Below are 25,077 nucleotides of genomic sequence, written 5' to 3' on the forward strand. Positions count from 1 at the left end.
AGAAACTATAAAGTAGAAAACTTGTGGTAGGTCAAACATAGTGAGAAGAAATAATCACTTTTAAAATGTCTGTGCTAGGTAATATGATCTGTTCCCTATACATATATAATATGGACTTTTATAAACTAATGTTCATATTCCCCTGTACTATAACTTGTTGTTGTTATTGTTGTTGTTGTTTTGCATTTTTAATTTTAGATATGGGGTTTCACTCTGTTGACTAGGCTGATCTCGAACTCCTGGCCTCAAGCGATCCTCCCATCTTGGACTCCCAAAGTGCTAGGATTACAGACATGAGGCACCTTGACTGGCCACCATGTACCATAACTGTTAAAACAAGGTTTTTTTCACTGATAACTGGAGTATTTTTGAAATATAATTAATAATTCATGGAAATAATGATAGCTTTAAAAGTATTGGCACTTTTTAAAACTGAGTTTGTAAACTTCATGTAACATAAAATTAACCATTAAAATGTATTAAATTCAGTGGCATTTAGGACATTCACAATGCAGTGCAAGCATTACCACTGTGTAGTGGCAAATCATTTTCATTACCACAAAAGAAAATCCTGGACCCATCAGTTAGCCATTCCCCATTCCACTCTCTGCCCAGTCCCTGGCAAACACTCATCTGATTTCCCTCACTACTGATCATCACAACAGGTGGCCTTGTTGGTCTTGTTGCCAGAATCAGGAGACCAGAGAGACCAACAAGTGGAATAGGAGGATTTTACTAGGTGGTCACCAACACAGCAGATTAATGTCCAAAGGCTGAGCCCCGAACCAAGACAGGGCTTGACTTTTATACATATATCTGAAAAGGGTCCAAAACCTGTAAAGCAGGTAAGCAAGCTTACAGAAGCAGAACAAAGGCAGTTTATCAAACAGTGACAGGTTTTACAACTCAGGCATGTCTTGTGACCTTCGCCATAACTGCACAGCTGGAAAACAGGAACTTACAAAATCCTTACAAGCTTGCAGAAATAGTTATAAAAATAGTTGTGAGAGCAGAACAAAGAACAATGGTACCGGGAAAGAATTTCAAAAGGGAAACTGATAAAAATAACTTGTTTTCCTTTTCTGTTTTTTTTTTTTTTTTTTTTTTTTTTTTGAGATAGAGTCTCACTCTTGTTCCCCAGGCTGGAGTGCAATGGCGCAACCTCGGCTCACTGCAACCCCCTCCTCCCCGGTTAAAGCGATTCTCCTGCCTCAGCCTTCCAAGTAGCTGGGATTACAGCTGCCTGCCAACATGCCTGGCTAATTTTTGTATTTTTAGTAGAGTTTCACCATGTTGGCCAGGCTGGTGTTGAACTCCTGACCTCAGGTGATCCACCCACCTTAGCCTCCCAAAGTGCTGGGATTACAGGTGTGAGCCACCGTGCCTGGCCAAAGAACTTGCTTTTCTTATCCCTGCTTCTAAAGCCCATTCCTTCTGGGCCCCTGCTCTGCTGAGAGTGCTATCAAAGTCCTGACAGAGTCCTACTTACTGCTGGGCCTTGGAGTGAGTCAGCCCAGCACAGAGAACTAGTTTTTCTCTCTTTTTTTTTTTTGCTTTTACATCTCCTGCTTCAGTCCTGCTTCTTTCACTTAGAGTTTCGAATTTCATGAATTGGTTTTCTATCTCCTTGATATCTATCTGTTAGACATCTGTCTTTGTTTTTGTACCTTCATCCACCCAATTTATCATCTGAAAGAGACAATTTGATACCATGGAACTTCCAGGACCTGTAACTGTGTGAGGTAAATCACACCCATATAGATTCAGTGAAGAGTATATTTAATTTCTGAAAGAACAGAATTCTTGAGAAGCTTGGGTGGTTTAGACCTCATTTTGCTTTCAGATGGAAAAAAAAAAAAAAAGGAAAAATTCAACAGTAAGACCAGGTTGCACCAAACTGGACAAATCTCCAGGCAGCCATGTTGGGTGGCGCCTTTGTCTCTGGGTGGCGTTTTTTCAGACAGGAAGGGCGGGAGAAAAGGGCTCCAAGATAGGGATTCCTTGACAATGTGGAGCACTACTGCCACCATCAGGAAATCGTTTAAAAACGCCATTACAGCGTCCTTCCCGGAAAGAGTTGCTGTGGCGGAAGTCTGAACTGTGGGAGGTGGCAGACGCTTGGGCTCCAGGCTAGGTCTTCTTGCTTTCTCCTCAATGGCCTGAAGAAAGGGCTTAACATTGGTGGTATCTTGGTGTAGAACCTGGAGAGTGAGGGGCTTAGAGTGAACCAGCAGCTGCCAGGCGATCCTGGCACAGAAAGAGGTGGGGCGGGGCCTCGGTTCCTCCAAGTGTGGGCAGGACTGCAGGAACCCATTCAAACACACATGGAGGCTCTCGTGGGCATCTGTCTCTTCTTCTTCCTGTCCCTTGGAGCAAGAGTCAGTAGGCTTTCTCGTACTACCATCTTGCTACGGGTCTTTGGGTCTCTGGTAGCACCAGTACCGCGCACAAACAGATTTATTCCCAGGGGAGTTTATAGGATTTGCTATTAGAACCTTCACACTCCAGGTTCTATACCAAGACACCACCAAAGTCCTGGTGTCCTTTAAGGCCTTAGACGAGAAAGCTAGGATTCCCAGCATGGAGCAAGCCTCTTCCACCTCCCCACAGAGAACTTCCCCAACAGGTAGTCCTCAGGAGAACACTGTCATAATGGCTTAGGGATTTGTTAAACAACATCCTCACGATGGCAGTAGGGCTTCAGATATGCAAAGAAGCCCTTTTCCAGAGCCCTCTTTTTCCGCCCCTCCTGTCTGAGAAAATGCCACTTGTAAACAAAGGCCCTGCAGAATGGGTGCCTTATATTTAGCCCAGTTTGCAGCCAGCTAGTCTTACTGCTGAGCTTTTTCTTTTGGTTTCCAGTTCAAATCAAAGCAAGGTCTAAACCACCCGCTCTCATCAGGAATCTTGTTCTGTATTAAAAGTGGATTACTGTGTACACTGTGATTTGGATCACACCAAGTGTGTGTTTTGTTTTTTTGTTTTTGTTTTTGAGACGGAGTCTCGCTCTGTCACCCAGGTTGGAGTGCAGTGGCGCATCTCCACTCACTGCAAGCTCCGCCTCTCGGGTTCACGCCATTCTCCTGCCTCAGCCTCCCACATAGCTGGGACTACAGGCGACCACCACCACGTCCGGCTAATTTTTTGTAATTTTTTTTAGTAGAGACAGGTTTTCACCGTGTTAGCCAGGATGGTCTGGATCTCCTGACCTCGTGATCTGCCCGCCTCGGCCTCCCAAAGTGCTGAGATTACAGGCCTGAGCCACCGCACCCAGCCACCCCAAGTGTGTATTTTAACAAACATTTGAGGAGAATGATTTTATTAGACTGTCACCAGTACTAAGTCTTTTTTTTTTTTGAGACAGAGTCTTGCTCTGTGGCCCAGGCTGGCACGCAGTGGTGGGATCTCAGCTCACTGCAAGGTCTGCATCCTGGGTTCAAGGAATTCTCCTGCCTCAGCCTCCTGAGTAGCTGGGTTTACAGACGTGTGCCACCACGCCCTTGGAGTTTCACCATGTTGGTCAGGCTGGTCTCGAACTCCCGACCTCATGATCCACCTGCCTCGGCCTCCCAAAGTCCTGGGATTACAGGCGAGAGCCACCTTGCCTGGCCCAGTACTAAGTCCTATATCTCAACATTTCACGCCTTCAATATAAATAAAGGTAAATCTTAATATAGGGCCTCAGGAATATTACTTTAGTAAAGTAGACACTATCAGTTTTTTGTGGAATTTTTACAGATACATCACTACATGTTTCTAAAAAAAAAAGGCCATGAAGAGACAAAGACACCAGAAACTATGGCTCCCCAACATTTTGCTCAATTTGTGTAAACATATTCCACTCAGCCATTTGCTTTTAGTTTCCATTGGCTATTAAACTGAGATGTAATCCACTCACCCTCATCAAGCATCTCCTCCTTTTAAGAACTTAGTTTCTGCACAACCAGGTCTTCCCATTTCTACTCTTACTCACTCAGCATCATATCTACGGTGTTTTATTATGATATCAAGTAGTCTTGTGGTATTCTGGAAAGACCTTAGATTTCCATGCCTAAGGAGAGAAGAAAAAAAAAAGCTTACCCCTAAGGTCTTGGAGAAGAGCAACTCTAGGCACCAGGCCACATGGTTCTTGTCCTGACTCCCTCCCCAGGTTCCCTGGGAGTTTTACTCCATATTCTAACCTAGTCATTAGGCCTTATATGTTGAGGGAGTGGTGGCTATTTAGTGGGGCTCTAACATAAGGGCTCAGATAGCTCTCAATCCTGACAAGACACACACAACCCTAGCTGAATGGACACAAATACAGGAATGACTATAAATCCCAATCTGATGAATCACAGGATTTTATCTCATAGTTTCGTCATTTAACATTGGAACAGAAATATTTTCCAGTGTCATTACAAGGCTATGACTTACAACTGTGTCCTACGTCTTTGTTGTGTATGTGTCTTACTGCTTTTCAGTTAGGAATCAGTCCTGTATTTTCTCATTAGTAATGAAGACATGGAATTTGCAAAGTGAAAAGTAACCAACTGCTGATGAAGAGAAATGCGACATCATAAAACTGCGTATTAAACACTGATAACCATTTCCATGTTTACTCCTATTTTTTCAGTATATAGATAAAAAGTTCTATATATACAGTCAACCACCACAATAAATTTACATTTTACTTGAATTTAGCCATACATAATGATGAAGATTAAAATTTTCACATCTGATTCTTGAGTTCTTGATATTCTCATAAATATTTGCAATATCTGAATTTTTTACAATAAAATATTGCAAAGAACTTCTTCTTTGGACTATTCATCAAAACATGTTTTCAACTTGGACTTTTAAATCTAATATACGTATATTTGTACATACATAAACATAGAAATATATATTTATATACAATATAAACATATGTATTTTACATACTTATACCTATGAAAATAAGGATTTCTAATTATTCTCCAAATTTTATTACTAATTCTTACCTTAAAATTTTATCTCTAAAATCTCAAAAGGATAAAAAAATTTAATAAATGATAGTTGAAATAGGCATCTCTCACATTCAGTCACCTAGATGTGTAACCTTAGAAAACTGTAAGATGGATGCACTCACAAAACTCACATGCAGCTAGAACGCTTCATTAGTGTCTCTGTTTATACAACAATGCATTAAAAATGTGAATTTGTTCACCAAAAATGCCATCTTCAAACATATACTCAGTATAACATCTACCATGATTAAAAATTTATAGCTTTGGCTAGGCATGGTGGCTCACAACTATAATTCAAGCACTTTGGGAGGCCGAGGCAGGTAGACAGCTTGAGCTCAGGAGTTCAATACCAGCCCTGGCAATGTAAGTAGACCCTGTGTCTACAAAAAATAACCGGGCATGGTGGGGTACAACAGAAGCCCCAGGTACGTATAGGAGGCAGAGTTGGCAAGATCACCTGATCCCAGGGAGACTGATGCTGCATTGATCCATGATCATGCCACTGCACTCCAGCCTAGGCAACAGTGAGACAGTCTCATATATATATATGTGTGTGTGTGTGTGTGTATATATATGTATAGACATATGGCATTTAAAATTTTGTAATATATCTCCAGACAGATATAAATACACACACACTTGACACTGTTTACTTTAAATATAATTGGATGCATAATGTTTGAAATTTGTACAAAGTCTGCAGTATCGCCTTATGCTCTTTGAATAAATATATCTACATCAATATATACTTTTGAGTGCTTGAAATTGTTTTATATTCTACTCTACAAGAACTTTAAGAAATTATAAAGCAGAAGACATATGGTAGGTCAAACATAGTGAGAAGAAATAATCACTTTTCCCTATGCACATATAATATGGACTTTTTAAAACTAATGTTCAATTTCCTCTGTAGTATAACTTTTTTTTGTTTGTTTTGCTATGTTTTGGTTTGATTTGGTTTTTTTGAGATGGAGTATTGCTCTGTCGCCCAGGCTGGAGTGCAGTGAAGTGATCCCGGCTTATTGCAAGCTTCCTGAGTAGCTGGGACTACAGGCTCCCACCACCATGCCTGGCTAATTTTTTTTTTTTTTTTTTTTTTTTTTTTGTATTTTTAGTAGAGACAGGGTTTCACGGTGCTAACCAGGATGGTCTGGATCTCCTGACCTCGTGATCCGCCCGCCTCGGCCTCCCAAAGTGCTGGGATTACAGGTGTGAGCCACCATGCCCAGCGGTTTTTTATTTTTTTATTTTAGATACGGGGTTTCGCTATATTGACGAGGCTGACCTCGAACTCCTGACCTCAAGCGATCCTCCCATCTCGGACTCCCAAAGTGCTAGGATTATAGGCATGCGGCACCCGGCCACCTGGTAGTATTACTGTTCTAAACAAGTTTTCTTCACTGATAATTTGAGCACTTTTCTAATATAATTATAATGATAGGTTTAAAAGTATTGGCACTTCTTAAAACTGAGTTTGTAAAATTCATATAACATAAAATTAACCATTAAAATGTGTGAAATTGAGTGGCATCTAGTACATTCAAGATGCCGTCCAAGCATTACCACTACATAGTGGCAAATCATTTTCATTACCACAAAACAAAACCCCGGACCCATTAAGCAGTCATTCCGCATTGGGCTCTCTCTGCGCCCAGTCCCTGACAAACACTCATCTGCTTCCCCTCACTACTGATCATAACAATAAGTGGCCCTTTTCAACTTCCTTCTTTCACATAGCGTGTTCAAATTTCATGCATTGGTCATCTATCTCTTTGATATCTTTGTTGTTGTACCTGCATCCACACAATTTATCACCTTAAGGAGACAATTTTATGCCATGAAACTTGCTGGATCTGTAACTGTGTGAAGTAAATCATACCCAGATAGACTCAGTGAGGAGTGTATTTAATTTCTGAAAGAACAAGATTCCTGATGAACCTGGGTGGTTTAGGTCTCATTTTGTTTTCACACGGAGTAAAAAAAGGAAAAATGCAACAGTAAGACCAGGTTGCACCAAACTGGACAAATCTCCAGGCAGCCATATTGGGTGGCGCCTTCGTCTCTGGGTGGCGTTTTTTCAGACAGGAAGGGCGGGAGAAAAGGGCTCCAAGATAGGGCTTCCTTGAAAATATGGAGTATTACTGCCACCGTGAGGAAATGGTTTAAAGACTCAATAGGCCATTATAGCTTCTTTCGGGGAAGCCTGGCTATGGGGGAAGGTCTGATCTGTGCGAAAGTGGAAGAGGTTTGGGCTCCAGGCTAGGTCTTCTTGGCTTCTCCTGGAACTCCTGAAGAGAAACCTGGACATTGGCGATATCTTGGTGTAGAACCTGGAGAGTGAGGGACTTGGAATGAAGCAGCAGCTGCCAGGCGGTCCTGGCACAGGAAGTCGTGGGGCGGGACTTCGGTTCCTAGGGTGGGCAGGACTGCAGGAACCCACTCAAACACAAATGGAGGCTCTTGGGGACATCTGTCTCATGTAATTGCCCCTTGGAGCAAGAGTCAGCGGGCTTTCACGTGTTGGCATCTTGCTATGGGTCTTTGGGTCTCTGGTAGCATAAGTACCGTGCAAAATCAACAAGGGTATTCCAAGGGAAGTTTACAGGATTTGCTATTAGAACCTTCACTCTCCAGGTTCTATACCAAAATATCGCCAATGTCCATGTCTCTTTTAAGGCCTCAGACAAAAAGGCAAGGGCCCAAGCCTCTTCCACTTCCCCACAGACCAGTCCTTCCCCAACATGTAGTCCTCAGAGAACGCTATAATAACGGCGTAGGGATTCACCAAACGACTTCCTCGCGATGGCAGCAGTGCTGCAGATATGCCAAGAAGCCCTGTCTTTGAGCCCAGGTCTTCCGCCCTTCTTGTCTGAAAAAACGCCACCCATAGACAAAGCGCCACCAAACATGAATGCCTTCTGTTTTGCCCATTTTGGAGCCAGCTGGTCTTACTGCTGCACTTTTTCTTTTTGTTTTGCACTTGAAATCAAACCAAGGCCTAAACCACCTGCCTCCATCGGGAGGAATCTTGTTCTTTCAAAAATGAAACATCCTCATGACCTAGTCTGCGTGGGTTTGATTTACTTCAGAGTTGCAGGACCAGTAATTTCCGTGGCATCAAACTGTCTCTTTCAGGGGATAAATTCGGTGAATGGACACACAAAAAGGAGAAAAGGGCTGAAAGCATGGAAAATATCTTTCCCAGTAAGCAATTTAAAAATCCCAAGCGGGAGGGTGCGGTGGCTCAGGCCTGTAATTCCAGCACTTTAGGAGGCCAAGGCGGGCGGAAAGACTGAGGTCAGGAGTTGGAGACCAGCCTGTCCTACGTGGTGAAACCCCTGAAACCCCGTTTCTACTAAAAGTGCAAAAATTAGCTGGGGATGGTGGCGGGCATCTGTAATCTCAGCTACTTGGGAGTCTGAGGTAGGAGAATTGTTTGAACCCAGGAGAGGGAGGTTGCGGTGAGGCAAGATCGCGCCACTGCGCTCCAGCCTGGGTAACAGAGCAAGACTGGTCTCAAAAAACAAAACAAAACACAACAAAACAAAAAGCATCTTGGACCTGGCTCCCTGATCAGACAACCAGGGAGTTATTCGTATTCTAAGAGCCTTCTGTAGTGCATTGTAGGCAACGATTTCGCATGAGTCATTAGAGGAGAAACCAGGTTACGCTCATTACCGCATGCCATATATAGTCCAAATGACATGACACTCATAGTACCTATGTTTAATTCCTGTCAACGTGGCTCAGAGTTTCATCTCATGGTCTCATCATTTGACATCAAAACACAGCATGTCACTATGTCATTACATATTCTTCAAATATTTCCTGAGAATTTATGGGGTGTGTGTGTTTGTGTTTGTGTTTGTGTGTGTCTCTGAGAGTTTTATAACTTGTCTTTTAGGTATAAGGATTACAGTACTCTCCAACTAGTAAATTAAAGCATAATGCTTGACAAAGATTAAGAAAAATCCATGTATTAATAATGAAGAAAACTGCTACCATACAACTTGTCAAGGCGACTCATGAACTTTTGGATTATTTCCATGCATATCTTTCAATATGTACATACATTGTTAATTTCATGCAAAAAATAAATGTGTTAAAAGTGGTTTACTGTGCACATTGTGGTGTGGATAAGACCAAGTGTGTATTTTACCAAATCTTTCAGATGCGTGAATTCATTAGAATGTCAACAGTACTAAGTTTATATGTCAACATTTCACGCCTTCAATATAAATAAAGGTAAATCTTAAAATATTGCCTTAAAAAAGTAGACACTATCAGCTTTTTGTTTGAATGTTTACAGATACATCACTACATGCTTCAATAAAAAGGCCATGAAGATACAAAGACATCAGAAACTATGACTACCTAACATTTTGCTCAATTTGTGTAAACATACTCCACTCTTAGTCATTTGCTTTTGGTTTCCATTGGCTATTAAACTGAGAGGTTATCCACTCACCCTCATAAAGTATCTCCTCTCTTTAAGAACTCAGTTTCTGCACAACCAAGTCTTCCCATTTCTACTCTTTTTCACTCAGCATCATATCTGCAGTGTTTTATTATGATGTCAAATAGTCTTCTCGTATTGGGAACAGACCTTAGTGAGCTATGCCTAAGGAGAGAAGAGAAAAAAAGCTTTCCGTTAAGGTCTTGGAGAAGAGCAAATCTAGACACCAGGTCATGTGGTTCTTGTCCCGACTCCCTACCCAGGTTCCCTGGCAGTTCTACTCCATATCTAACCTAGGCAGTAGGCCTTACATGTTGAGGGGGAGGCCAATATGTAGTGGAGCTCTAACATAAGGGTACGGAGAGCTCTCCAGCCTGACAAGACACACACAGCCCTATTTGAATGGACACAAATACACAAATGACTATAAATGCTAATCAGATGGATCACAGGATTTTGTCTCATGGTTTCATTATTTAACATTGGAACAGAAATATTTTCCAGTGTCATTAAAAGGCTGTGACTGTGTTCTGTGACTTTGTTTTGTATGTGTCTTATTGTTTTTCAGTTAGGAATCAGTCCTATATTTTCTCGTTATTAACAAAGCTGTGGAACTTGCAAAGAAGATAAAAATAATCATATGCTGATCAACAGAAAAGCAATGCCATAACATTGTGTATTAAACACTGATAAACAGTTCCATATTATGGGCCAGGCATGGTGGCTCACACCTGTAATCCCAGCACTTTGGGAGGCTGAGGCGGGCAGATCACGAGGTCAGGAGTTTGAGACCGGCCTGGCCAGCATGATGAAACCCCATATCTACTAAAAATACAAAAATGTAGCCGGGTATGGTGGCGCATGCCTGTAGTCCCAGCTACTCAGAAGGCTGAAGCAGGAGAATTGCTTGAACCCAGTAGGCGGAGGTTGCAGTGAGCTGAGATCATGCAACTGCATTCCAGCCTGGGCAACAGAGCGAGACTCTGTCTGAAAAACAAACACACACACAAACAGTTCCATATTTACTCCCATTTTTTCAACACAGAGACAAAGTTCGATCTATACAGTTTACACCTAATGTAAATGACGAGTTAATGGGTGCAGCACACCAACAAGGCACATGTATACATATGTAACAAACCTGCACGTCGTGCACATGTACCCTAGAACTTAAAGTATAAAAAAAACCACAACAATAAACTAACATTTTAGTTGAATGTAGCTATACATAAGGTTGAAGAAAGTTTCACATATGATTCCTGAGGAGTTTTTCATATTCTCATAAAAAATTTGCAATATCTAAATTTTAGACAATAAAATATTTGCAGATAACTTCTTGATTGGACTATTCATGAAAACATAAGTACTCGGCCGGTTGCGGTGGCTCACGCCTGTAATCCCAGCACTTTGGGAGGCCGAGGCGGGTGGATCACGAGGTCAGGAGTTAGAGACCAGCCTGGCCAACATGGTGAAACCTGATTCTACTAAAGATACAAAAATTAGCTGGGCGTGGTGGCAGGCACCTGTAATCCCAGCTACTCAGGAGGCTGAGGCAGTAGACTCGCTTGAACAGGGGAGGCAGAGGTTGTAGTGAGCAGAGACTGTGCCTCTGCACTCTAGCCTCTGCCACAGAGTGAGACTCCATCTCAAAACAAACAAAAAATAAGTAGTCAATTTGTACTTTTAAGTATATTTATGCACATATAAACATAAATACATATTTGTATACAATATAAACGTATGTATTATGCACACTTATACCTCTGAAAACTGACATTTTTAATTCTTCTCGAATTTTTATTCCTAATTCTTTCCTTAAAATTTGATCTTTGAGGCCGGGCGCGGTGGCTCAAGCCTGTAATCCCAGCACTTTGGGAGGCCGAGACGGGCGGATCACGAGGTCAGGAGATCGAAACCATCCTGGCTAACACGGTGAAACCCCGTCTCTATTAAGAAATACAAAAAACTAGCTGGGCGAGGTGGCGGGCGCCTGTAGTCCCAGCTACTCGGGAGGCTGAGGCCGGAGAATGGCGTGAACCCGGGAGGCGGAGCTTGCAGTGAGCTGAGATCCGGCCACTGCACTCCAGCCTGGGCGACAGAGCGAGACTCCGTCTCAAAAAAAAAAAAAAAAAAAAAAAAAAAAAAAAAAAAATTTGATCTTTGAAATCCTAAAAGAAAGATTAAAAAATTCAATAAATGATAGTTGAAATAGGCATCTCTCACATTCAGTCACCTTGATGTGTGAACTAAGAAAACTACAAGATGGATGCATTCACACAACTCACATGCCGCTAAAATGCTTCATTAGTGTCTCTGTTTATATAATGATGAATTAAAGACATGATTTGTTGGCCAAAAATACCATCTTCAAACATATACTCACTATAACACCTATCAGGATTAAAAATATATAGCATTGGCCGGGCACAGTGGCTCACAACTGTAATCCCAGCACTTTGGGAGGCCAAGGAGGTGGATAGCTTGAGCCCAGGAGTTCAAGACTAGTCCTGGCAATGTAGTGAGACCCCGTCTCTACAAAAAATAGCCGGGCATGGTGGCTTGCAATGGAAACCCCAGCTACTTAGGTAGTGGAGGTAGGAGGACCACCGGAGCCCAGGGAGGTTGATGCTGCAATGAACCATGATCATGCCATTGCACTCCAGCCTGGGCAACAGAGTGAGACACTGTCTAAAAAAAAAAAAAAAAAAAATATATATATATATATATAATACATATATATAGATGGCATTTAAAATTTTGTAATATACCTACAGACAGATACATACACACTCAACACAGTTTACTCTAAATATAATTGAATTCATAGTTAGAAATTTTGTACAAAATCTTCAGCATCACCTTATACTCTTTGAATATATCTACGTCAATATTTACTTTCAAGTGTTTGAATTTTTTTCATATTTTACTCTAGAACTTTAAGAAATTATAAAGCAGAAAACATACGATAGGTCAACCACAGTGAGAAGAAATAATCAATTTTCCCTATGCTCATATAATATGAACTTTATAAACTAATGTTCAAATTCTCCTGTAGTGTAACTGGTTCTTTTTCTTTCTTCTTCTTTTTTTTTTTCCCCTAAATTTTAGATATGGGGTTTCGCTATGTTGACCAGGCTGATCTCGAACTCCTGGCCTCAAACGATGCACTCAACTCGGCCTCCCGAAGTGCTAGTATTACAGGCATGAGGCACCGAGCCTGGCTGCCTTGTAGTATATCTGTTAAAACAAGTTTTCTTCACTAAAAACTTGAATACTTTTCAAATATAATTAATTATTCATGGAAATGATAGGTTTAAATGTATTGGCTCTTTTAAAAACTGAATTTGTAAAATTCATAAAACAAAAAATTAATCATTAAAATGTGTGAAATTGAGTGTATATTCACAACGCACTGCGAGCATTACCACTATCTAGTGGCAAATCATTTTCATTACCACAAAATAAAACCCCGGACTCATTAAGTTGTCATTCCCCGTTCTACTCTCTGCCCAGCCCCCGGCAAACACTCATCTGCTTTCCCTCACTACTGATTATCAGAGTAAGTGGCCTTTTTCGTTTTCCTTCTTTCACTTAGCATGTTTCAAATTTCTTGCATTGGTTATCTATCCATCTGATATCTATCTTCGTTGTTGTACCTTCATCCACCCAATTTATCACCTGAAGGAGACACTACGCCATGCAACTTCCAGGACCTGTAACTGTGTGAGGTAAATCATACCCAGATAGACTCAATGAACAGTATATTTAATTTCTGAAAGAACAAGATTCTTGATGAGCATGGGTGGTTTAGGCGTCATTTTGTTTAAAGATGGGGGGAAAAAAAAAAGCGAAAATTCAATGGTAAGACCAGGTTGCACCAAACTGGACAAATCTCCAGGCAGCCATATTGGGTGGCGCCTTTGTCTCTGGGTGGCGTTTTTTCAGACAAGAAGGGCGGGAGAAAAGGACTCCAAGATAGGGATTTCTTGAAAATGTGAAGCACTACTGCCACCGTGAGGAAATCGTATAAAGGCATAATACGCCATTACAGCGTCCTTCCCGGAAAGATTCGCTGTGGGGAGAAGTCTGAACTGTGGGAGGTGGTAGACGCTTGGGCTCCAGGTCTTCTTGCTTTCTCCTCTAAGGCCTGAAGAGAGGCCTTAACGCTGGCGGTATCTTGGTGTAGAACCTGGAGTGTGATGGGCTTGGACTAAACCAGCAGCCGCCAGGCTGTCCTGGCACAAGAAGTCGTGGGGCGGGGCCTCGGTTCCTCCTGGTGTGGGCAGGACTGCAGGAACCCTCCCAAAGACGCATGGAGGCTCTTGCGGGCATCTGTCTCTTCTTCCTGTCCCTTGGAGCCAGAGTCAGCCAACGTTCTCGTGCTGGCTATGGATCTTTGGGTCTCTGGTAGCATCAGTACCGCGCACATAGAACAGGGTTATTCCAGGAGAAGTTTACAGGATTTGCTTTCAGAATGTTCAGTCCCCAGGTTCTATACCAAGATACCGCCAATATCCAGTTCTCTTTTAAGGCCTTAGATGAGAAGACAAGGACTCCTACCTAGAATGGAGCCCAAGCCTTTTCCCCCTTCCCACAGATCAGACTTTCCCCAACAGGTAGTCCTTACGGGAAGAACCCTGTAATGGCGGAAGGATTTTTTTTTTTTTTTAAACGACATCCTCGCGATGGCAGTATGGCTCCAGATATAGGAAGAAACCCTGTTTCAGAGTCCTCTTCTCCCGCCCTTCCTGCCTGAAAAAAAAGCCACCCATAAATAAAGGCGTTCCAAACCTGGATGCCTTGTATCTTGCAGTTTGGAGCTTGCTGGTCTTACTGCTGCACTTTTTCTTTTGATTTTCAACTTGAAATCAAACCAAAGGCCGGGCGCAGTGGCTCACGCCTGTAATCCCAGCACTTTGAGAGGCCAAGGAGGGCAGATCACCTGAGGTCGGGAGTTCGAGACCAGGTTGACCAATATGGAGAAACCCCATCTCTATTAAAAATACAAAATTACCCGGGCGTGGTGGCGCATGCCTGTAATCCCTGATACTCGGGAGGCTGAGATAGGAGAATGGCTTGAATCCGGGAGGCTGAGATAGGAGAATCGCTTGAACCCAGGAGGCGGAGGTTGCAAGATCGCGCCATTGCATTCCAGCCTGGGCAACAAGAGAGAAACTCCGTCTCAAATAAAAAAAGAAAGAAAGAAAGAAAAGAAATCAAACCAAGGCCTAAACCAGCTGCCCTCATCAAGAATCTTGTTCTTTCAAAAATTACGTAGTCTCCTGAGCTAGTCTGTGTTAGTTTTATTTGCTTCAGAGTTACAGGTCCAGTAATTTCCGTGGCATCAAACCGTCTCTTTCAGCGGATAAATTCGGTGGGTGAACGCACAAAAAGGAGAAAAGGGCTGAAAGCGGAAAAGATCTTCTCCTGCAAACAGTTTTAAAATCCCAGAGTTCTTTGACCTGGCTCCCCTGTGAGACATCCAGGGAGTTCTCCCTATTCTGAGAGCCTTATGCGTCTTCTGTGGTGCATTGTAGGCAAGAATTTGGCATGAGCCACTAGAGAAGAAACCAGGTGATGCTCATCACTGCATGCCATATATATTCAAAGTACATATGTTCAATTCCTGTCAAGGTTACTCTGAGTTTCATCTAATGGTCTCATTGTTTAACATCAAAACACAGCATGTGCCCATGCCATCACATATTCTTCAAGTATTTCCTGAGACTTTATGGGCTGTGTGTGTTTATAATTGTGTGTTTCTCTGAGAGTTTTATAATTTGTCTTTTAGGTATAAGGACTACAGTATTCTCCAAATAGTAAATTAAAAAATAATGCTTGACAAATATTAAGAATAGTCCATGTATTAATAACGAAGAAAACCGCTACCATACAACTTGTCAAGGCAACTCATGAATTTTTGGATTATTTCCATTCATATCTCTCAATAAGTACATTGTTAATTTCAGCAAAAAATAAATCTATATTAAAAGTGGATTACTGTGTACACTGTGGTTTGGATCAGACCAAATGTGTATTTTAAGAAACCTTTGAGGAGCACGAATTCATTTGAATGTCCACCGTACTAAGTCTTATTTTTCAACATTTCACACCTTCAATATAAATAAAGGTAAATCTTTTTTTTTTTTTGAGACAGAGTTTCACTCTTTCGCCCAGGATGGAGTGCAGAGGCACAATCTCAGCTCACTGCAACCTCTGCCTTCTGGTTTCAAGTGATTCTCCTGCCTCAGCCTCCCAGGTAGCTGGGATTACAGGTGTGTGCCTCCACACCTTACTAATTTTTGTATTTTTGGTAGAGACAGGGTTTCACTATGTTGGCCAGGCTGGTCTCGAACTCCTGACCTCGTGATCGGTCAGCCTCGGCCTCCCAAAGTGCTGAGATTATAGGCATGAGCCACTGCGCCTGGCAAATAAAGGTAAATCTTAAAATACAGCCTCAAGAATATTACTTTAGTAAAGTAGACACTATCAACTTTTTGTTTGAATGTTTACACATACATGACTACACATTTCAAAAAGAAGGCCATGAAGAAACAAAGACACCAGAAACTATGGCTACCCAATATTTTGCTCAATTCATGTAAACATGTTCCCCCACTTAGCCATTTTCTTTTGGTTTCCATTGGATATTAAACAGTTACGTAATCCACTCACCCTCATCAAGCATTTCCTCTTTTCAAGAACTCAGTTACTGCACAACCAAGTCTTCCCATTTCCACTCTTACTCAGCATCATATCTGCAGTGTTTTATTATGATGTCAAATAGTCTTATAGTTTTGGAGACAGACCTTAGGCTTCCATGCCTAAGGAGAGAAGAAAAAAAAGTCTTACCCCTAAGGTCTTTCAGAAGAGCAAATCTAGGTACCAGGCCATGTGGTTCTTGTCCTGACTCCCTACCCAGGTTCCCTAGGAGTTTTACCGCACGATCTGACCTAGTCATTAGGCCTTATATGTTGAGAGGGAGGGCAATATTTAGTAGGGCTCTAACATAAGGGTTCGGGTAGCTCTCCAGCCTGACAAAACACACACAGCCCTAGTTGAATGGACAAAAATACGGGAATGACTATAAATTCTAATCAGATGGATCACAGAATTTTGTCTCATGGTTTCATTATTTAACATTGGAACAGAAATATTTTCCAGTGTCATTAAATGGCTATGATTTAAGACTGTGTCCTATAACTTCGTTGTGTATATGTCTTACTCTTTTTCATTAGGAATCAGTCCTATATTTTCTCATTAGTAACAAAGACATGGAACTTGCAAAGTAAAAAAGTAACCATATGCTGATGAAGAGAAAAGCAATGTCATAAAACTATATATTAAACACTGATAACCATTTCCATATTTACTCCCATTTTTTCAATATACAGATAAAAAGTTCTATGTATACAGTCAAACACACAATAAATTTACATTTTAATTGAATTTAGCTATACATAAGGTTGAAGAATTAAAAGTTTCACATCTGATTGCTGAGGAGTTTTTGATATTCTCATAAAAAATTGTAATATCTGAATTTTAGACAATAAAATATTTGCAAAGAACTTCTTATTTGGACTATTCATGAAAACATAAGTTCTCAATTTTCACTTTTAAATCTAAAAAATACATATACATATATAAATACGTATAAATATATTAATTTTCTTTTTGAGATGGATTCTCACTCTGTCTCCCAGGCTGGAGTGCAGTGATGCCATCTTGGTTCACTGCAACTTCCACTTCCCGGGCTCAAGGGATTCTCCTGCCTCAGCCTCCAGAGTAGCTGAGACTACAGGTGTGCGCCACCACGCCCAGTTAATTTTGTATTTTTAGTAGAGACGGGGTTTTGCCATGTTAGCCAAGCTGGTCTCGAACTCTGGACCTCAGGTAATCTGCCCGCCTCGGCCTCCCAAAGTGCAGGGATTACAGGAGTGAGTCACCGTGCCTGGCTAAAAAATATATATATTTAAACATACATAAACATATAAATACATATTTATCTACAATATAAACAGATGTATAATACATACTTATACCTCTGAAAATTAGAATTTTCAATTCTTCTAGAATTCTTATTCCTGATTCTTACCTTAAAACTTTATCTTTAAAACCTTCGAAGAAAGATAACAAAATTCAATAAATTGTAGTTGAAATAGGCATCTCACACATTCAGTCACCTAGATGTATAACCTAAGAAAACTGTATGACCAGGCACAGTGGCTCATGCCTGTAATCCCAGCACTTTAGGAGGCCGAGGCGAGTGGATCACGAGGTCAGGAATTCAAGACCAGCCTGGCCAACATAGTAAAACCCCATCTCCACTGAAAATACAAAAATTAACTGGGAATGGTGTCGCATGCCTGTAATCCCAGCTACTTGGGATTTGTTTGAACCGGGAATTTGTTTGAACTTGGGGAATTGTTTGAACCGGGACCCGGAAGGCAGAGGTTGCCGTGAGCCAAGATCATGCCACTGCACTCCAGCCTGGGCTACAGAGTGAGACTCCGTCTCACAAAAACAAAAAACAAACAAACAAACAAACAAAAACAAAAAGAAAGCTGTAAGATGGATGCATTCACACCACTCACATGCAGCTAGAATGCTTCATTAGTGTCTCTGTTTATATAACGATGAATTGAAGATATGAATTTGTTGGCCAAAAATGCCATTTTCAAACATATACTCATTATAACATCTACCATGATTAAAAATGTATGGCATTGGCCAGGCATAGTGGCTCACAACTGTAATCCCAGCACTTTGGGAGGCCAAGGCAGGTGGATAGCTTGAGCCCAGGAGTTCAAGGTCAGCCCTGGCAATATAGTGAGACCTTGTCTATACAAAAAATACAAAAAATAGGTGAGCATGGTGGTATGCAATGGAAGCCCCAGCTACATAGGAAGCAGAGGTGGGAGGACCACCTGAGCCCAGGGAGGTTGATGCTGCAGTGAGCCATAATCATACCACTGCACTCCAGCCTGGGCAACAGAGTGAGACACTGTCTAAAAAGTCATACATACACAGCATTTAAAATTTTGTAATATACCTACAGACAGATATAAATACACACACACTCGACACAGTTTAAATATAATTGGATGCCTAATGCTTGAAATTTTGTACAAAATCTTCAGTATCACCTTATACTCATTGAATATATCTACATCAATATATACTTTTGAGTGCTTGTAATTTTTTCATATTTTACTCTAGGAGAAGTTTAAGAAATTATAAAGTAGAAACCACACGGTAGGTCAAACATAGAAGATATAATCACTCTTGCCTATGCACACATAATACCAACTTTTATAAATTAATGTTCAAATTCCCCTGTAGTATAACTGTTTTTTATTTATTTTTTTTTTTAAATTTTAGATACGGGGCTTAGCTATGTTGATCAGGTTGATCTCGAACTCCTGGACTAGAGTGACGCTCTCATCTCAGCCTCCCAAAGTGCTAGGATTAGAGGCATGAGGCACCATATCAGGCCACCTTGTAGTATAATAGTTAAAACAAGTTTTCTTCACTGATAACTTGAGTACTTTTCAAATAGAATTAATTATTCATGGAAATAATGACAGCTTTAAAAGTATTGGCACTTTTTAAAACTGAGTTGGTAAAATTCACATAACATAAAATTAACCATTAAAATGTGTGAAATTCAGTGGCATTTAGTACATTCACAATGCAGTGCAAGCACTATCTCTATCTATTGGCAAAGCATTTTCATTACCACAAAAGAAAACCCTGGACCCATTAAGCAATCATTCCCCATTCCACTCTCTGCCCAGCCCCTGACAAACATTCATCTACTTTCCCTCACTACTGATCATCTCAGTAAGTGGTCTTTTTAGTCTTGTCTCTTTCACTTAAGGTGTTTTCAAATTTCTTCCATTGGTTATCTTTTTGATGTCTCTCTCTCTCTCTCTTTTTTTTTTTTTTTTTTTTAAATGGAGTCTTGTTCTGTTGCCCAGGCTCGAATGCAGTGGGGCAATCTCGGCTCACTGCAACTTCTGCCTCCTGGGTTCAAGCGATTCTCCTGCCTCAGCCTCCCCAGTAGCTGGGATTACAGGCACATGCCACTACACCCGATAATTTTTGCTTTTTTTTTTTTTGAGACGGAGTCTCGCTCTGTCACCCAGGCTGTAGTGCAGTGGTGCAATCTCAGCTGACTGCAAGCTCCGCCTCCTGGGTTCACGTTATTCTCCTCCCTCAGCCTCCCAAGTAGCTGGGACTACAGGTGCCCGCCACCACGCCCAGCTATTTTTTAATTCTTTAGTAGAGACGGGGTTTCACTGTGTTAGCCAGGATGGTCTGGATCTCCTGACCTAATGATCCGCCTGCCTTGGCCTCCCAAAGTGCTGGAATTACAGGCGTGAGCCACTGTGCCCAGCCTAAATTCATCCTTTTGCATGTGCATAACCAGTTGTCTAAGTACTATTTGTTAAAGACTCTATTAACTACTCATGAAATGACCTTAATAACTTTGTCAAAAATGAATTGACGACAATGTCTGGGTTTATTTCCAGACTCTCCATCTCTTCCATTAATCACTGTGTGTATTCTTACTTAATTATCACACTGCTTTGATTATTCTAGCTTTTCTAGTAAGTTTTGAAATCTAGAAGTGTGACTCTTCCGCCTTGATTTTTCTTACTCAAACTTTACATTGGTTATCAGATCTCTTGCAATTTAACAGGATCTTTAGAATTTGTGTTCCCTTTTTACAAAAACAACCAATGCTCATTGGGATAATAAGAAGGATTGCATTAAATTTATAGATCTCAATGGGTAGTATTGGTATGTTAAAAATATTTTGTCTTCCAACCCATTACCACGGGATGTCCTTTTTTAAAATCAGGGTTATCTTTAACTTCTTCTACAATATTTTGTGATTTTCAATGTATAAGACTTTCATCTATTAACTATTGTCCTAAAAATATGATTCATTTTGATGCTATTGTAAAGGGAATTGCTTTCTTAATTTTCAGATTATTCATTGCTAGTGTACACAAATAAAACTACAACTGATTTTTCCGAGTTAATGTTCTATCCTGCTGTGCTTGTGAGATACTGTTCACTAGCTCTAATGTTGTTTTTTTCTGGATTTTTAAGCATTTTTTATAAGATCATCGCATTCGTGAAGAGAAATAATTTCAATTTTTTCTTTTCAATTGGGTTGTCTTTTATATAGCTCCATTGCCTGATGCCCCGGGCTAGAATTTTAAGTATAATGTTCAATAGAAGTGGCAAAAGTGGATGTTCTTCTCTTCATGATTTTAGAAGCAAAGCTTTCAGTCTTTCCCTCTTGACTATATTATTAGCTGTAGGTTTTTAATAAATGCCCCATATATCGTGCTGAGAAAATGATCTTCTTATTATACATTATAAATTGTTTTGAGTTGCTTTTCTGGAGAGATGGACTAACAGAAAGTGTCTACTGCACCATTTTCACTGATGTCACTTTTGTCACCTGTTTTTGAATTTGTAGAAACATTCATCCTTCTTCAAAATCTGCCTGATGCAACAGTCATACATGAAAAAGCAAAGTTGTTACAGTTAGTTACATAGGCAATGAGCAGGGCAGTAAAGGGCTTTCCCCCAACCAATAGGAATCTCACCTGATGGTTCAGCAATGATCACATTGTGCCCCTAAAAAATGATAATTTGGTAGCACGGGAGAGGCAATCTCCTGATGGTCCACATGTTAATATTAAAAGTGTGAATTGAATGCAGGCCCCAGGGAGAAGCAGCTTCTTGGGCATGCATATTAAGAGAAAAGATGGCGAAACATGACATTCCAGGTGCATGCCACCAGGAAAAAGGAAAAAAGCCTCAGATGGGCATGTGTATAACTCCCTGAACACACTGCACAGTGCTCAATTCCAAACGGTAAGGAGAGCACTGCGCATGCGGAAAGCTCACCCTAAAGGAAGAATCATGGGAAAGTGGCGAGCCTATAAGGTCCCAGGATCAAGGTTAAAAGGTCTTTTTGTTCTCTTGGCCATTCAGGCACCCACTTGGATCTCTTCTGAGCGTTCTTTCTTTCCTTTCTTTCCTGTTCTAAAGCCTGTTAAATAAATTTCCAATCCTGCTCTGAATTTTGCCTCAGTCTCTTTTTCTGCTTTATGCCCCTCAGTTGAGTTTTTTCTTCTGAGGAGGCAAGGACTGAAGTTCCTCTGAACCTATATGGACATGCTGCCTGTTACTCGGGGTAACTTGGTTCTCTGCCACCACTAACAAAGTGAGATCATGGGTAATGCTACCTCCAACAGACAAGCACTTTTAAAATGTGGATTGATTTTCAATCCTTTTCACTCCTTTTGGTTCCCATCCCTTTATGTGTAACAACTACACTAAGAAAGTAAATAAATAAAAAATTTAAAAACAGGAACGACCTAGCACAGTCGCTTAAGGCTGTAATCCAGCACATTGGGGAGTCAAGACGAGCTGATCACATGAAGTCAGGAGTTTGAGACCAGCCTGGCTCACATGGTGAAACGCCGTCTCTACTAAAAATACAAAAATTAGCCGAACATGGTGGATCCCACCTGTAGTCTCAGCTGTTCAGGCGGCTGAGACAAGAGAATCCCTTCAACCTGGGAGACAGAGGATGCAGTGAGCTGAGATCGTGCCACCGCACTCCAGGCTGGGTGACAGAGCAAGACTCCATCTAAAAAAACAAAACCAAAAAACAACTCTACTAGAAGATGTGAAACTTTAGGTCCTTTCAGTCTCTAGACAGCTAGATGCCCTTGAGACTATCAGAAAACATACTGGCTCCTGCTTTATCACACCTGGAACAGGCCTGTGTTTGGTGTTCTCATACTGCTGCAACAAAGGACCATGATATGGTAATACTGCCTGAAAGCCTGCTAACTATTGCTCCAAGGGGCAGAACATATCACACACATCCATCCCCCCACACACAGCATCTAATGTCTCAGGAAATGCCTGAAGAATATGTGATGCATGGGAACATGCTGTGTTCTGGTATTAAATGTTGAGACCATGAGATGAAACTGAGTAATCTCTACAGGAAATGAACATAGGGACTATGAGGATCAAGCCATGTGGAGCATATATGGCAGGGAGTAATGACTGCTCTCTGGTCCTCACTCTATGACTTAAACCAAATTTTTTCCTACAATGCAACCCGTGATTCTAGAACATGAAGAACTCTCTGGTTGTCCGAGAGGGGAACCAGGTCAAAGATCACCAGGATTTTTAAACTGTTTGCCAAAGATCTTCTCCAAGTTTCAGATATATTTTTTCCTTATTGTACCTTTATCCACCCAATTTATCACCTGAAGGAGACAATTTAATGCCATGAAACTTGCTGGACCTGTAACAGTGTGATGTAAATCATACCCAGATAGACTCAGCGAGGAGTATATTTTAATTTCTGAAAGAACAAGATTCCTGAGGAGCATGGGTGGTTTAGGTCTCATTTGTTTTCAGGTGGAAAGAAAATAGCAAAAATTCAAAGTAAGACCAGGTTGCACTAAACTGGACAAATCTCCTGGTGGCCATGTTTGGTGGCGCCTTTGTCTCTGGGTGGCGTTTTTTCAGGCAGAAAAGGCGGGAGAAGAGGGCCCCTAGACAGAGCTTTCATGAAAACGTGAATCACTACTGCCACCGTGAGGAAATCGTTTAAACACAGAATCCGCCATTACAGCGTCCTTCCCTGGAAGCCTCACTGTGGGGGAAGATCTGATCTATGCCGAGGTGGAAGAGGATTGGGCTCCAGGCTACGTCTTCTTGGCTTCTCTTCTAAGGTCTTAAGAGAGGCCTGGACATTGGTGGTATCTTGGTGTAGAACCTGGAGAGTGAGGGGCTTGGATTGAAGCAGCAGTTGCCAGGCAGTCCTGGCACAGGAAGTTCCGGGGCAGGGCCTGCTTTCCCCAACTTGCGGGCAGGACAGCAGGAACCCACCCAAACACACATGCAGGCTCTTGTGGGCATCTGTCTCCTGTTCCTGCCCCTTGGAGCAAGAGTTGGCAGGCTTTCACATGCTGGCATCTTGCTACGGGTCTTTGGGTCTCTGGTAGCATCAGTACCGCGCACAAGGAGCATGGTTTTACCAAGGGACATTCACAGTATTTACTTTCCTTCACTCTCCAGGTTCTATACCAAGACACTGCCAATGTCCAGTCTTTGTGTGTGTGTGTGTGTGTGTGTGTGTGTGTGTGTGTGTGTGTGAGATGGAGTCTTGCTGTGTGGCCCAGGCTAGAGTGCAATGGCGAGATCTCGGCTCACTGCAACCTCCCCTTCCCAGGTTCAAGCGATTCTCAGCTTCCTGAGTAGCTGGGATTACAGGCGCCTGCCACCACATCCGGCTAATTTTTGTATTTTTAGTAGATATGGGGTTTTACCATGCTGGCCAGGCTGGTCTCGAACTCCCGACCTCAGGCGATCTGCCCACTTCGGCCTCCAAAAGTGTGGTCTTAGAGGAGAAGGCAAGGATGAGCAGCATGGAGCTCAACACTCTTCCCTCTCCCCACAGGCCAGACCTTCCCCAACAGGTGGAAGGATTGTCCTCAGGGGAAGGACATTGACATGGCTTAGGCATAGGGCGTAGGGTGTCGTTAAACTAAGTTCTCACAGAGGCAGTAGTGCTCTAGATGTGTCAACAGGTGTCTTGGAGTCCTCTTCTCCCGCCCTTCTTGTCTGAAAAAACACCACCCAGAGACAAAGGCACAAGGAAACATTGCTTCCTTGCTTTTTGCCCAGTTTGGAGTCATCAGGTCTTACTGTGGCACTTTTGCTTTTGTTTTCCATCTGAAATCAAACCAAGGCCTAAACCACCCACCCTCATCAGAAATCTTATTTGTTCAGAAATTTAAAATCCTCTTTACCTAGTCTATATGATTATGATTTACCTCAGATTTATAGGTGCAGTACTTTCCATGGCATCAAACTGTCTCCCTCCGGGGATAAATTTGGGGATGAAGGCACAAGCATAAAATTGCTTGAGTCTCCCAGACCAGCAGGATTTACAAATCCTGGTGGTCTCTGTTCTGGCCCCCCTTCCAGACAACCAGGGAGTTCTTCATGTTTTAGCTCATGTGTTGCATTGTAAGCAACAATTTGGCATAGAGGAGGGACCAGATAGCTGTCATTACTGCATGCCATAAATGCTCCACATAGCATGATACTCATACTACATATGTTCAATTCCTATCAAGGTTATTCAAAGTTTCATCTCCTGGTCTCGCCATTTAACATAAAAACTCAGCATGTTCCCATTACACTACATATTCTTCAAGTATTTCCTGAGGGTATGTCTGTTTGTGTGTATGTGTGCGTGTGTATTTTATAATTTGTCTTTTAGATATAAGTCTTACAGTATTCTCCCACTAGTTAATTAAAGAATAATGCTTGACAAAGAGTGAGAACAATCAATGTACTGATAAAGATGAAAAGCACTACAATACAATTTGTCAAGGCAATAAATAAATAAATTTGGATTTTTCCATGCATATATATACATACATATATATATATATACACACACACACATACACACTTTATTTTTTCTTTTTTGAGACCAAAACTCTATCACCCAGGCTGGAGTGAAATGGCTCATTGTAACCTCCAGGTTCAAGTGATTCTCCTGCCTCAGCC

The 25,077-nt window shown here is 41.5% G+C and overlaps 1 long non-coding RNA gene across 9 annotated transcripts in view; it reads right to left on the reverse strand.

Moving 5' to 3' along the window:
- The window catches only part of LOC126946924 (uncharacterized), a 109,854-nt gene that overhangs the window by 21,560 nt on the left and 63,217 nt on the right, over positions 1-25,077 (reverse strand). For 8 of the 9 annotated variants that reach the window (XR_007722803.1, XR_007722800.1, XR_007722801.1 and 5 more), the window contains 2 exons: positions 16,120-16,268; positions 3,899-4,051 (listed from right to left, as the gene is read on the reverse strand). This is a non-coding gene — a long non-coding RNA (uncharacterized LOC126946924). Of the gene's footprint in view, positions 1-3,898; positions 4,052-9,488; positions 9,610-16,119; positions 16,269-25,077 lie in introns of those variants that run through there. The other variant, XR_007722797.1, reaches the window with a different exon arrangement.

The sequence above is a fragment of the Macaca thibetana genome, chromosome X (assembly GCF_024542745.1).
Source record: "Macaca thibetana thibetana isolate TM-01 chromosome X, ASM2454274v1, whole genome shotgun sequence".
NCBI classification, from domain to species: Eukaryota; Metazoa; Chordata; class Mammalia; order Primates; family Cercopithecidae; genus Macaca; species Macaca thibetana.